General features: G+C 41.1%; 1 protein-coding gene across 1 annotated transcript in view; it reads left to right on the top strand.

Annotated features, from left to right (window-relative positions):
• Positions 1 to 12,864, top strand: part of KCNH8 (potassium voltage-gated channel subfamily H member 8) — a 420,233-nt gene that overhangs the window by 404,625 nt on the left and 2,744 nt on the right. The window lies entirely within an intron of this gene.

The raw sequence follows: 12,864 nt of genomic DNA, 5'->3' as shown, positions 1-12,864 counted from the left end.
TACCGAATATGATTATTATTTTAGCTGACAGATAAAAAGACTGGCACTTGTTTTTGAATTCTTTACAAAGCAAAAGACACAGGACGAAATTATGCCCATCGTCTTTTTTGTTTTGCCTGCTGATGGAGTTTGATTGAACTTGTCTGGATTCCATGACAAATGTGCAACATAACAAAGGATTAAATGAAAGACCACTTAATTACCTGAATCAGAGCTTGTAAAAATGTATATGTGTTCATGGTAGGGAGAGAGGATTGGTGTAATTAGTACCTTTGAATTTGGGAAAATTGTGACAAGCAGGAAAATGTGTACATGTTTGGCAAAGATCAAGTGACGGGTCAAGCACTCTTCAAGCTAAGAAGATTATGTCAACAGATGCATTTACCATCTGCTGACTGAATGCACACAAACAACCCAAAAACCTGGAAATCACATTTTTTTCTCTACCAACTGAAGTTCCAGTTATGCTAAAAGCCCATGAATCATTTTACACTAATAGCCAAGAGTGAGAAATGCAAAACAGGAATAAGAAAGGGGGAAGTATTCTGTGTATGAAACTTGTATTTTTGAGAACTTGGTTGCCTCCTCCTCCTTGTTCTTTTTCTCCTTCTCCTCCTCCTCCAACCCCCCTTTTCTCACTCTTCCCCTTCCATCCCCCTCCTCGCCACCCTCCCCCTCCCCCTTCTCCTCCTTCTGTGAAATTCACTCTACTGCTCCCAAGGCACAATCCAAAGAAACACCAGAATGGAAAACCTGTATTTGCATTATTAAAAAATAAGTTTAAACCCTCAAACTCCTTGGGATTGGGTCAGTTCTGACGCCCAGGGACTAGAGAGGATAAGGTAGAACTGCCCCTGGAAGTTTCCAGGACTGTAACTTTTCATGGACATAGAAACCGCATCTCTCTCAAGATGAAGCTGGTCATTTCCAGTTGTTGACCTCGCAGTTAGCCACCCTACTAACCAACTACACTGCCGGGCTCTGCGTTTGCACTAAAGGACACATGCGATCCAACTCTCAAGGCGTGTGTGCATGGTGTTCTGAGACATCAGATCGCGAACAGCACTGTGAAGGCGTCCTTTAAACCAAATGATAAATTCTTCAGTGTTTCGAAGGGGTGGGGACCCCTATGACTCAGCCGGATCATGTGACATCTTCGTCCTGGCTGTAGAGGTATAAAACTCAAAGCCAAACTCGCTGCCATCCAGCCGATACTGACTCATAGGCGCCCCTGCGGGTTTCTGAATCTATAACTCTTCTCGGGAGTAGAAAGCCCAGTCTTTCCCGCGGAGCTGCTGGTGGTTTTGCTCTGCTGATCATGCGCACCCAGCCGACTCATAACCACTGTACCCCCAGGCTCCTGCTATGCGGAATAGCACCATTTAACTATGTCTTGCATAGCATTTAGTGGTTATTGGTGTGAATGTGAGTTATTTAAATCCAATCGCAAATAACAGAAATTCACACTAGAAATTTAATCATCCAAATTATTGTTTATAACACATATTTATAACGTGCCCTCTATATAGCAGGATCTGTGCATTGGCTGGAGCTATCATGAAGAACAATAAAGATCCACAGTACCCATCCTTGTATGTCCACATTGGTCCTTAGTCAGTGCTAATCAGCCCCGGGCTGCTCATTCTTGCATTTTGGCTCATGTGTGCTTTATAAAGAATCTCAAACCATTTGCCTCAAATTACTCAGATCTTTTATTTGCTTAGATAGTAAATTAAAAAGCCAAACCAAACCCAATGCCACTGAGACCATTCCCCCTAATAGTGACTCCATTGAATCATGTAGAACTACCCCTTTGGAATTCTGAGTCTCTAAAACTTACCGGAACAGAAAGCCTCATCTTTCTCCCTCAGAACAACAAGTGGGTTTGAACCACCAACCTTCCAGCTGGAAGTTCAATGTGTAGCTCATTACATCACCAGAGTTTCTTGCACAATAAATAAATATAGAGCCTCAAGGAGCATTTATTCCATCAGTGAAGAAAATTATCGCTGTTAGTACTTTCTTATAATATAAACTGTGTGAACGTGTTAACAGAAATGCTGTATGTCCTTTTTAGAAAGAAATGTTTTATCTCTACACCCTGAGGCAGAAGAAGAGTTATATAGTTTCTGTTTTTGTATTTTCTTTCAATGTAAGATTCCTGGGTTCTTCCTCACTACCGTGCACAAGTTGTCAGCTAAGCTTGTAGAACCCATGTGACATGCTCAAATCTAGCACCTCGGAGTCTGATATAATACCAGTTATGTGGAGTCTAAATATTAAAACCATTACATAATTTAATCCTCACAACACACCCCTTGTGAAAATATTACACAGAAAGTGAGCAGTAATACTATATCAGTGGAACTAATTACACTTGAAAGTAGAAAGCCAGATATTCTGAATATGTCAGGCAACAATGACAATTTCTAAGTCAACAGAAGGTCTGTAGAAATCTGGATGTGGCATAAATACAAAAGTTACAGTAGTTAGTGGTTCCCTTCCTAAGTGTATGGAAAGCCCAGTGGGTGCTTCATAAAGGACAGTTGGCAATTCTGTTGTCACACAGGTGTGTATTCATGGCAGGGGGTGCTGTTCAACCGAAGCAAATGTAGTGCCTGCAAATGCACTAAAACAGCTGATAATCTATGTGGCTGATGTATGATTCTTGGAAAATAGAAAAATGGAACCACTTGGAATCACAGATGGTATTGTCATCACTTCTTCTCACGAACAGTTGGGATTTTGGAAGGGAGAGCAAAATCTTGGATGTGAACAATTGGCTCCCCGGAGGGTGACAACTAACTGGTTTGGGAATTGAGAGCAACAGATCTCAATTCCACATTGACAGATTATTCTCCATAGATAAAAGAGGTGGATTGAAAGAAGAGGATGAAGAAGAAAATAAATAAAGGAAATGTAACTCAATTTAGAAGATGAAAAGGTGTATCGTTACATTTTCTTTATCCGTTTTCTTTTTCTAAATAGAAAAACTCAGAAGAGAACATCTAAACTATCGGCCCATTTAACAATCAAGCATTGAAAACGATTTGTCAAATTTGAGCAGAAGAAAGATCTGACTAATTCAATTGAATGTGTCACTTGTAGTTATGAAAGATGAGGCTCAGCAAATGAAGATAATTTCCCAGAGAAATAAAACTACCCGTGGACATTAACTTTATTATGTGACAACCAGCAGAGCAGTGTGATGAGTGACATCTTAACAGATGTCTCAACGAAGGGTAATTCAGGTCTACAATTATGACGGAACTACGATAAGAGAAGGATTCTGAACTGTGAAAATGCCACCCACTCATGGAAACTAGGGGAGATCAGGGGCGTGGTTTAGCAAATTTATGTATAAGACTTTCAAAGCTGTAACACCTACTCTTGATGTACTTACTGGAAATGAAGAGGGTCAGTTACAGATTTTCCAATATAATTTGGCTAACAGAGAGCACCCCTCCAGGATGTTGTGTTCTAGACAGTGGCCTAAGTCCAGGAATTACTGAGATAAATAATACAGCTTCTGGTCTCAAGAAACCCCTAGGCTAGTTGAGCAAAATCAATTCCATCCGTTCTGTACTATGAAAGATACTCAGGACTTGTGGACTTATAAGTATAGCCAAAAGATCAGAGCTTTGTAGAGAAGATAAGCATTTAGAAGGTGTTTGAATGAAGAGAAGAAACTTGGCGGATAGAAAGGGGCAACTAAGGGAACCCAGTGAATGGGAATATTATATCTGGGAACAGAGACATGTGAATCTCACCGTATGCATCTGATGGTGGGAAAATGCAGGAAAGGGGGCCACTAAGCAATGAGATGGAGTTGTGAAAAGGATTGTAATACCTATTCAAAAAGAGGTTATGTTTTCTTATATGAGTGACAAAAAAAACACCAGATTTAAAGTAGCTATGGTGGTAAGTGGGAAAATTCTCTTTGACCAAAATGAATTTTCTTTTGTTTTCATTGAACAATTTGTAATATCTACTTCAATTTTGAGTGATAGCTTGAAGTCTTGTCTTTTTTAATGGACAGAATCCTGCTCACAGAGTAGCCACGTAAATATTTAGCAAATGCCAGGGTCTAATTTTTGTAATTAGACCCCGTATGCTGGGCCTTCATCTCTGATGAAGACTGAGGTCTTTCCTGTTTTAGAATGGATTTTGTTAGCAAGCGTCACAGGAAGCAGTCAACAAAAGTACAGCAAAACTGATCTTTCAGACACCCAATTAACCACATGTCGGTGACAGTATGTTGTCGCAGTTTATGTCACCGGGGTCTCCGCCTCCAGGAGATGCTGTCTCTCCTGATGGCAGCTGGCTTTGTCCTTGTGAAGGAAGAGGAGAGTCCCCTTACCTAATGTGGATGACTTCCCTCCTGTAACTTTAATAAGGTGCCGGGTGTGTCTCGAGAGACACAGCGACAGATCTTCTCTCCCAGAAATTGATCACGACCCTCTGGTGCTAAAGAAAGCTTCCCTATTTCCTGGAGTCTTTTGTTCTTTCCCATTCACACTAGTATAGTGATTTTGTTTTCTGAAAAAGCTAATGCTTGTTTACATTCCTGGAACCAGTCAATCCTCTGGAGACCCATTCTGAGGCCATGACCTCAGACTTATAGCAGATGTACAGTAAGAGCTAGATGTCCAGATCATGGCTGGCATTTGAGAGGGACAAAACAAAACTGAGAAATCATGTCACCCAACATTAATAGGAAAGTTAGCAAAAACACCACAGCGAAGTTTGATGTTGGTGCAGAGAGATGGGAACCCTAATATACTGCAAGTGGAACGGTAAAATAGTGCAACCGCTTTAGAGAGCAGTACAGAGCTCCTGAAAAAGAGGTGACTAGAAATACCATCTGTCCTAGCAAACCCTGTACTTGTTGTATATCCCAGAGAAATAGAGCCATGAGCCTGGTCGATATCTAGAGACCCATGTTCAGCACAGCACTAGGAATACCCAGTTTCAAAAAGATGGGAACAACATAAACGCCTCTCAGTGGAAGAATGGATACATAAATTATGTTATGTATAACAATGAATATGATGCAACATTGAAGAATGACAATGTTGACTCCTCCAAACACTTAACCACTTAGGGAATGTGGAAGACGTTATGCTGAATGAAATTCGAAAAACCAAAATCGCAGACGTGAGTGCTTTCTGACTCAAAGTGACTCTATAGGATAGGGTAGAACTGTCCCTGTGGGTTTCCAAGACTGTAACTCCTTAAGAAGTAGAAATGAGTCCATCATAAATGGCCAAATATTGTATGAGACCAAACTCAAGCCAAATCAAACTCACTGCCACTGAGGCGATCTTATATAAAGCCAAGAAAAGGGTTCCAAAGTAAAAGAAATGACCCTTAATTACTAGGGATGGAAAGGGAAAAGCGGGAGGGGCAGCCATGGGTTAGAGGGTAGGCAAGTGTTCAGTTCAGTGAAGAGGAAAGTAATATACAATAAGAGGGAGGTTGGCAAAAAAACGACAGATACTGGGGAAGATGCTGAGAGGTTTGCAAGAGTTAAAGCTAATTCAAATACTATTTTATATAGAACCCTGTAATAGTGGCAATCTATGAATAAATGCTTGGATTTACTTATGCAGGCTGAACAGATGTGAGAGGAAAAGTGAAGGTGTACCTACGAACATATATAGATTTGACGAAAGACATCTGTTTGTGCATATTTACTTTTGTTGCAAGTAGACCATGGATATGGTGTAGCATATGGGAGGCAAAGTTGTGATAACTTTTCAGCTATCACCAAACACATTGATGGAAAGAAGAGTTGGGCCTTGGAAACCAAGTCTTGGAGAAACACTCAATTCACTTGGAAGAACCTGGATAACAAAGACAATGTTCTACGTCCCACTTTGATGAGTCACAACTTAGGTCTTAAAAACTGGCTGGGTGTTACAGCCATCTGAGGTGAAACTATTGGTCTCTCCTCATCCAGAGAAAAGAATGATGGAAATCAAAAGACACAATGAATACAATTAGTCCAGTGAACTTGTGTACCACACAAACACGAGTTTCCACAATCCTGAGACACAAAGAACTAGGCGATGCCCAGCCACCACGACAAATTACTTTGAAAAGGATCATCATTAAAGAGTCCTGAAAGGAATTAGAAAAATTATTATGGAGCAAAGCTGAAAGTCATGAAAAGACCAGGCTTAATGGTTGAATAGAGACTATGGAGCCCCCAAGACTATGGCCCGTACTCCCCTTTCAGGTCTGGAACTGAACTCGCTGTGTCTCAGAATAATCAGCCATCAAAGAGCAAAAGGGCAGCACTGACCCAAGCAGAAAGTTTAGAGCATTAGGAAAGGAGGAATGGACAGAGGAAACACAGGGAAGAAGTGGGATAAAGATCGTACATTGAGAGTAGTGTAATGCGTGAGTTGAAACAACATGTGTACCAATTGTTGAATGATGATCTGCTCTGTAAACCTTCACCTAAATCACAATTTTAAAAATTTGAAAAGGAAAAGAATGTGGCTGGGCAAAGAAGCATTTCAATCACAGAAAAAATATCTGTTCATGTGGTTTGTTTTATGTTGTTTTGTAAACCTTTTTTTGTGACTTGTGTGAAAGTTTACAGAACAAACTGGTTTTCTGTTCAAATACTTCATATGCATTTTGATTCTTGACGTTTATTACAATCGCTGCAATGTAATGGTACTCCTCCCACTTTCTTCCTGTCATTACAATTTCCATTCAGCCCTTCCTAGGCCCTCCTGCCTTCTGAGACTAATCTCTGGGCAATCGCTGCTCTTTTGATCTCCTACGGGATTGTTCTAAGAAGCAAATTCCTTCCGGGTATTATTGCCCACCTTGTAGACATAGTTATTATTTGGGTAAAAGTTGACTACACGGATAAATTTGATTCAAAGCCTGAAAGATCTCTAAAGGGGTCTTTGGGGTTCCAACAGTCTCCTTCAGACCCATAAGCCTAGTCATTTCTTAATGATGCTATATTTTATTGTATATATTTCCTCCACTCTACTCAGAACCTTACTGTGATGACTTTCAGAGTGGACATCAGTGGTAGCTCGGTTTCATCTACTTCAAGTTTCAGATTAGTGGAGCCTGTGACCTGTAGTGCATTAGTCCTTTGGATTAACTGTTTTCATGCATCTTTGACTTTCTTCATTCCTCTTTGCTCTGAGTTGGAAAAGACCTGAAGTTACACCTTATAGGGCTGCTCGCAAGCTTCTAAGACCCCAGTTGCTACTCATCACGGTTGAATGTAGAGCATGGTCTTGATAAGATAGTTTATGCTAATTGGCCCTGATACTCTGAGTCTATGGTCCTCAGCTCCCAGACCTAGTGACTCATTTGGTTATGGCTAAGCAATTTCCATCACTTTGCCCCCTGTATGCGCTATTACATACATGGATATGTCTATAACACATATGTAGAACTAAGCTATATATAAGCATAGTTTCATTTGCCTTCCTCTTCCTGTTTAGCTTATGTGTCCATGTATGTACTCATATACAGATATATGTTATTATTATTATTGTTACAAGATTAATTATCTGCTTATGTGGGAAAGTAGGAAAATATTTCCTCAGAAATATATCCATGTTAACATTTTCTCTGGTTCTGTTTCCTATCTTTTTTTTTTTTAATTTCCCTTCTTGGTATTGATATGATTTGTTATGTGTTCCTGGATGGGGCAAATCAAATGATTAATGTATTTGGCTGCTAACTTAAGGCTGGAGGTTTAGGTCACCCGGAAGTGATGATAGCAAACAGGTAGAGTTTTGTATTTTGTTTTTAAATAGTTTGTTATGGGATGATTGTCCTCTGTATCAACACCTCTTCAATTTTCCAGAGAGCTTGAACCTTCATAAACTCTAACCACTCTAACAAACTTCTGACTTCTCTTTAAGCCATATTTCTTTTCCATGAGGTAAAATATGACTGAAGAAAAACAAATATTGGCACATGAAATATTGGCCTTAAAAATGTCAATTTAGCTCCTGGCCTTGGTTGTCCATTTTAAAAATGGGAAAAAAAATTATGTGTTTCACTATATCTTAAGGCTATTTTGGAACCAATAAAAATATACATGAGAGCACTTCAATAATAATTTTACTCAAATAATTTTAAATAACATAATTGTTGAGGTGCCTAAAATGTAAAGTTATTTTTCAATTCAACCTTCAGTAAAAGGTCAACTGAGCGCATTTTATTGGGAGCTGAAAAATTAGTTTCAGAATGATACAAGAACAAAGCTTACAATATCTCATTTTTAACATGATGCCTTCCCTTCTGAAATTTTGGCAAAAGGCCACATCCCTGCCAGATGGAACCCTTGGGTGAATGTCTACAGTGGAGAAGTCACCTGATACTGACTTAGGTGAGATCCATGCACTTTAGATAGAAGGGTTGGCAGGTGATGATGTTGACAACCTGCAGTGAACATTTCAAAAGGCCTTGAATCTTTCTCAGAATCACTGCAGTACTTCTTCAGGGGTGTCTCTTTTTCTCTGATCAAAAGCCAGACTAAGTTCTGCTGAGTCCCTAGAATTTCATACCAGCAGCAAAACAGAAAGATCTGAGTCTGGCAAATTTGATGCAGGTGTTACCAGTTGGTTCCCTGAATCAGAAAAACTTCACCATGGCCTTTTTTTAAATACCTGATTTTGAGGGGCATTACTTTCCAGTGGCTCTTCCTGGGAGAAATTAGTATATACTCCCAGGAAGTAAAATGAAGTAAGTTACTGGGTGAACTATAGATTTATATTTAAATGCTGAAAACACACACACACACACACAAAACAAACCTCTACTTGGGAATGGAGAATATAGCCGCCAGATAACAAATATAGTGTGTTATTCTGGGTTGACTAGAGAAACAGATCCAGAGACACTCATGTACATAAGAAAGAACTTTGTATAAAAGAGTAATTGTATCCCAGCCCAGTCCAGATCAAGTCCATAAGTCTGATATTAACCCATACGTCCTATACCAGTCCGTAAATTCCTCTTCAGACTCACACAACACATGCAATGGCACCGAGTGCAGGAAGATCACAGGCCAGTGGGTGGGAAGTCTTCTGGATCCAGTGGCGGTGAAAGCATGTGGCTCCCCCAGCTCCAAAGCGCTGCTGCCATGAGCATAGTTCCATGTGGCTTGTCAACAGGAACGTCTCGCAGGGAGAGAGTGTGTATCTGGCCTCCAGTGAGCTATCCATTCCCGTTTGCACCTCCCAAATGAAGTCATCAAGCTGCGACCTGATTAACAGGCTAGACTCCACCCCTTCGCAAGTTGACAGATTATGTAACCACTTCACAAGTTGACAGGGGATTATGTAACTACACGGAACCACATATAGGAAGGTCGCCTCAACAACTATAAGAGAAGTCCTACTATGAGGGATGTCCTGCCCTTCCTGGCAGCAAGAAAATCAACTTGAAAGCTAAGCAGACCAAAATGTCTTAAAGTGGGAGAGAAGCTATACCTACTGAAAGCTCCCATTTCCTCCCCATCACAGCTGATATTTTCTACCCCTGAAGCAGCCCAGCCAGCCAGCTAGCTTTTGGGAGGCCTCCTTGGATATCAGACTACATGGGCAGCTTGCTGCATACATTCTCAGTACCCAAGCTACACTTTTTGCCTTTTGTTCTTCATGGTTTCTTTCTGCCTCCTTTTCTGGTCCCCTCCCCACCACCCCCTCAGCAAATGGGTAGCCACAATAACAGAGCCAAAGGGGCAAAAAACCTCACCCACGGGGTGGTTTTATTTTTTGTTTATTTGGTTTTTGCACTTTTGTTCTATTATAATACTTTTATGACTTTATTCTAGTTATCACCCACTTCCTCTTCCAGCATGACCTCACCCTCCCAAGACTACACATTTCTCCCAGGCATAAGTAGGCTGACCTGTATAGATTTGGCCCCCCTCACCCAATCAATGGTTCGTTTTGCTTCACTTTCCCTTTGAGTTCACAGACCAAGCGACAGTCACCCTTCCTAACAACAAACCTCCAGCGTCAGCCCCACAGACTGTTTCTTTGGTCTGCCCTTCTCTTCTCTACATATCCATGCTGTTTTCCTTCTTTTTCTCCTTGTATTTTCTTTATTTTTATGTCTTCTTAACCTTTGCTGATTTTCCTTCCTCCTATAATTTCATTCTCTCTCTTTAATGATTTTTTTCATACCTATCTATCCATAGATAAATATCCATAAATCCTCTTCTTCTGGTCTGAATATTTGCTTGCAATTTTCTCCAGCCGCACCCATTAATACTTTTTGCTCTCTTTTTTTCCTCATGAAATATATTTCCAAGACCAGTTAATTCAGATTACTCCCCTTAACATGCATAAGCCAATTATTTTCACAAACCTGTTGCCCTATTGAGGTGGCTGCTTATTATTACTAATATTACTTTTATTTTATTCTCTCTCTTCTCCCTCTCTCTACACTTTCCCCACTCACCCATGTTCTCCCTTTTTCTCCATTTTACCATGGTATGTTCTCCAGCTCCTATTACACCTCTCCCATGTCACAAGACAGAACAAACGACCCTCCATGAGCCAGCAGATCACACACTGAAATAGACGTGTCGTAGTGCTAAGGAAATAGTAGTAAACCACAGTAACACCCCACCACCACCAAAAAATCAAGAAAAATCAATAAGCAAATGTCAGCCAAGCCCAGTGGAGCACTATGAATAAGAGTTCCTGCAATGACCAGAAACAAAATTCAGAAAGATGATGTTTAGGTCCCTTCAAGAGATATGGGGAACATTCATGGGAACAATGGATGACACAGAAAAACTGCAATCCATAAATCAGAAGGAATCTTGGAATATAAACAATGAGATAACAGAATTATCAAAATAGTAAAAGACTTGGTGAATAGAATGGAAGAAAAGGGAAATGGAATCAGTGAGATCAAAGACAATCAACCTGGCTTCAAACAAAGGGAGAAGCAGTCATCAAGAGGGGACAAGTGCAGGAATCAGAAGAAAGCCTGAGAATGATGTAGGACACGCTCAAGAGAAACACTATGTCTCATCAGGATCCTGGAGCAAGAAGGAACCAACAATTCTAAAGAGAAAATAGTATGAGAAATCATAGAAGAAAATTGGCCCAACATCATAAAGTAAGAGAAAATAACTATTCAAGAGGATAAGAGAACCCCGAATAAGATTGATCCCAAAAGAAAACATCACCACATAGAGTCAAACCCTCCAATGTCAAGGAAGAGAGAGAGTCCTGAGGACAGAGAAAAAGAACAGTTGCAGGGGCCAGACCAAATCCAGAGAGACATATGGTAGCCAACTAAAAAGGAAGGGGGGAAAAGAAAAAAAAATTCTGAGTGGTGGGGTAACAGGGCATTAATCCACCAGGGGAGGGTATTGTTTATATTTCCACAGGGAAAGAGGGACTAGATTTCAACCCATTGCTGCAACAGGTGAATGCAACATACCAGCATGAAGCAGAGAACCAATAAAGAGGTCTGAGGGGCTAGCCCCAACCCCAACTACATGGACAGCACCCCTTCCCACAGAAGAATTCACTTCAGAGGACAGCACTGAAGCTACAGCACAGAGAGAGGGAGATATCTGATCAGAGCATAAAGGTGCAAATAAAGAGAGAGGAAGAGAGAGTGGAACACATCCTGGCCCACTGATCCCTGAGGATGATATTCCTGCTCAGAGTACCTAGTGCACAGAGAGGACTATAGGGCCAGCCCCACTATGAGACGCAATGTCCCTCACTCTGCAGGAGACAACACTGGAGACACAGTGCAGGAAATGTGCCCGATCTGACCCCGCCATACCGAGGTGAAACACTAAGGGCATGCAACAGAACAGCAAGAGGAACAGAGTAACTGAGTCCTTAGGATACCAAAAATAGACTTTGGGGCAAGGGCATGGCACCCCATCAGAGTCAACCAGAAAACACTCCTAAAGGTCAACAAACAGACCTCGAGCTATTTATAGGTTTTTCTTTACTTGTTATTGGTGTTTGTTGTTGTTTTCTTTTGCTTTGTTTAGCGCTGCCTTATTTGTTGTGCATATTATTGTCTCTGCATGTCTATCTGGATAAGATAGGTGGGATAAACAAACTGGAGAGAAAGCAATGGGACCGAGGGTTCCAGGGTGACATGGGAGAGGGGGAGGTGGTGGGGGAGGGAAGGAAGTGGGTGTTAAACCCAAAGACAGGAGAACAAGTGATCTAAAAATCAATGGTGATGAGTGAAGTAGATCTATGTGCATATATTTAAAGGTTTAGTATTAAGGTAGCAGATGGACATTGGGCCTCAACTCGAGTACTCCCTCAATGCAAGAACACTTTGTTTTATTAAACTAGCATTCCATGATGCTCACCTTCCCGACACGATCGCTGAAGACAAGGCAGGTGCATAATCAAACGTAGGAAAGAACGCTGATGGAGCCCAGCTATCAAAAGATATAGCATCTGGGGTCTTAAAGGCTTGAAGATAAACAAGTGGCCACCTAGCTCAGAAGCAACAAAGCCCACATGGAAGAAGCATGCCAGCCTGTGTCAATGGGATCAGGTATCAGGCATCAAAGAACAAAAAAATCATATCATTGTGAATGAGGGGGAGTGCAGAGTGAAGACCCAAAGCCCATCTGTAGGCAACTGGACATCCCCTTACAGAGGGTCAAGGGGAGGAGACAAGCCAGTCAGGGTGCAGTGTACCAACAATGAAACATACACCTTTCCTCTAGTTCTCTAATGCTTCCTCCCCACCACTATCAAGATCCCAATTCTACCTTAAAAATCTGGCTAAACCAGAGGATGTACACTGGTACAGATAAGAGCTGGAAACACAGGGAATCCAGGACAGATAAACCCCTTGGGACCAATA

Source organism: Echinops telfairi, unplaced genomic scaffold (assembly GCF_000313985.2).
Source record: "Echinops telfairi isolate 266 unplaced genomic scaffold, ASM31398v2 ScPeMD7_7420;HRSCAF=8458, whole genome shotgun sequence".
Lineage (NCBI taxonomy): Eukaryota > Metazoa > Chordata > Mammalia > Afrosoricida > Tenrecidae > Echinops > Echinops telfairi.
The sequence above is the reverse complement of the archived record's forward strand: the minus strand, read 5'-3'. Positions and strand labels throughout refer to the sequence as shown.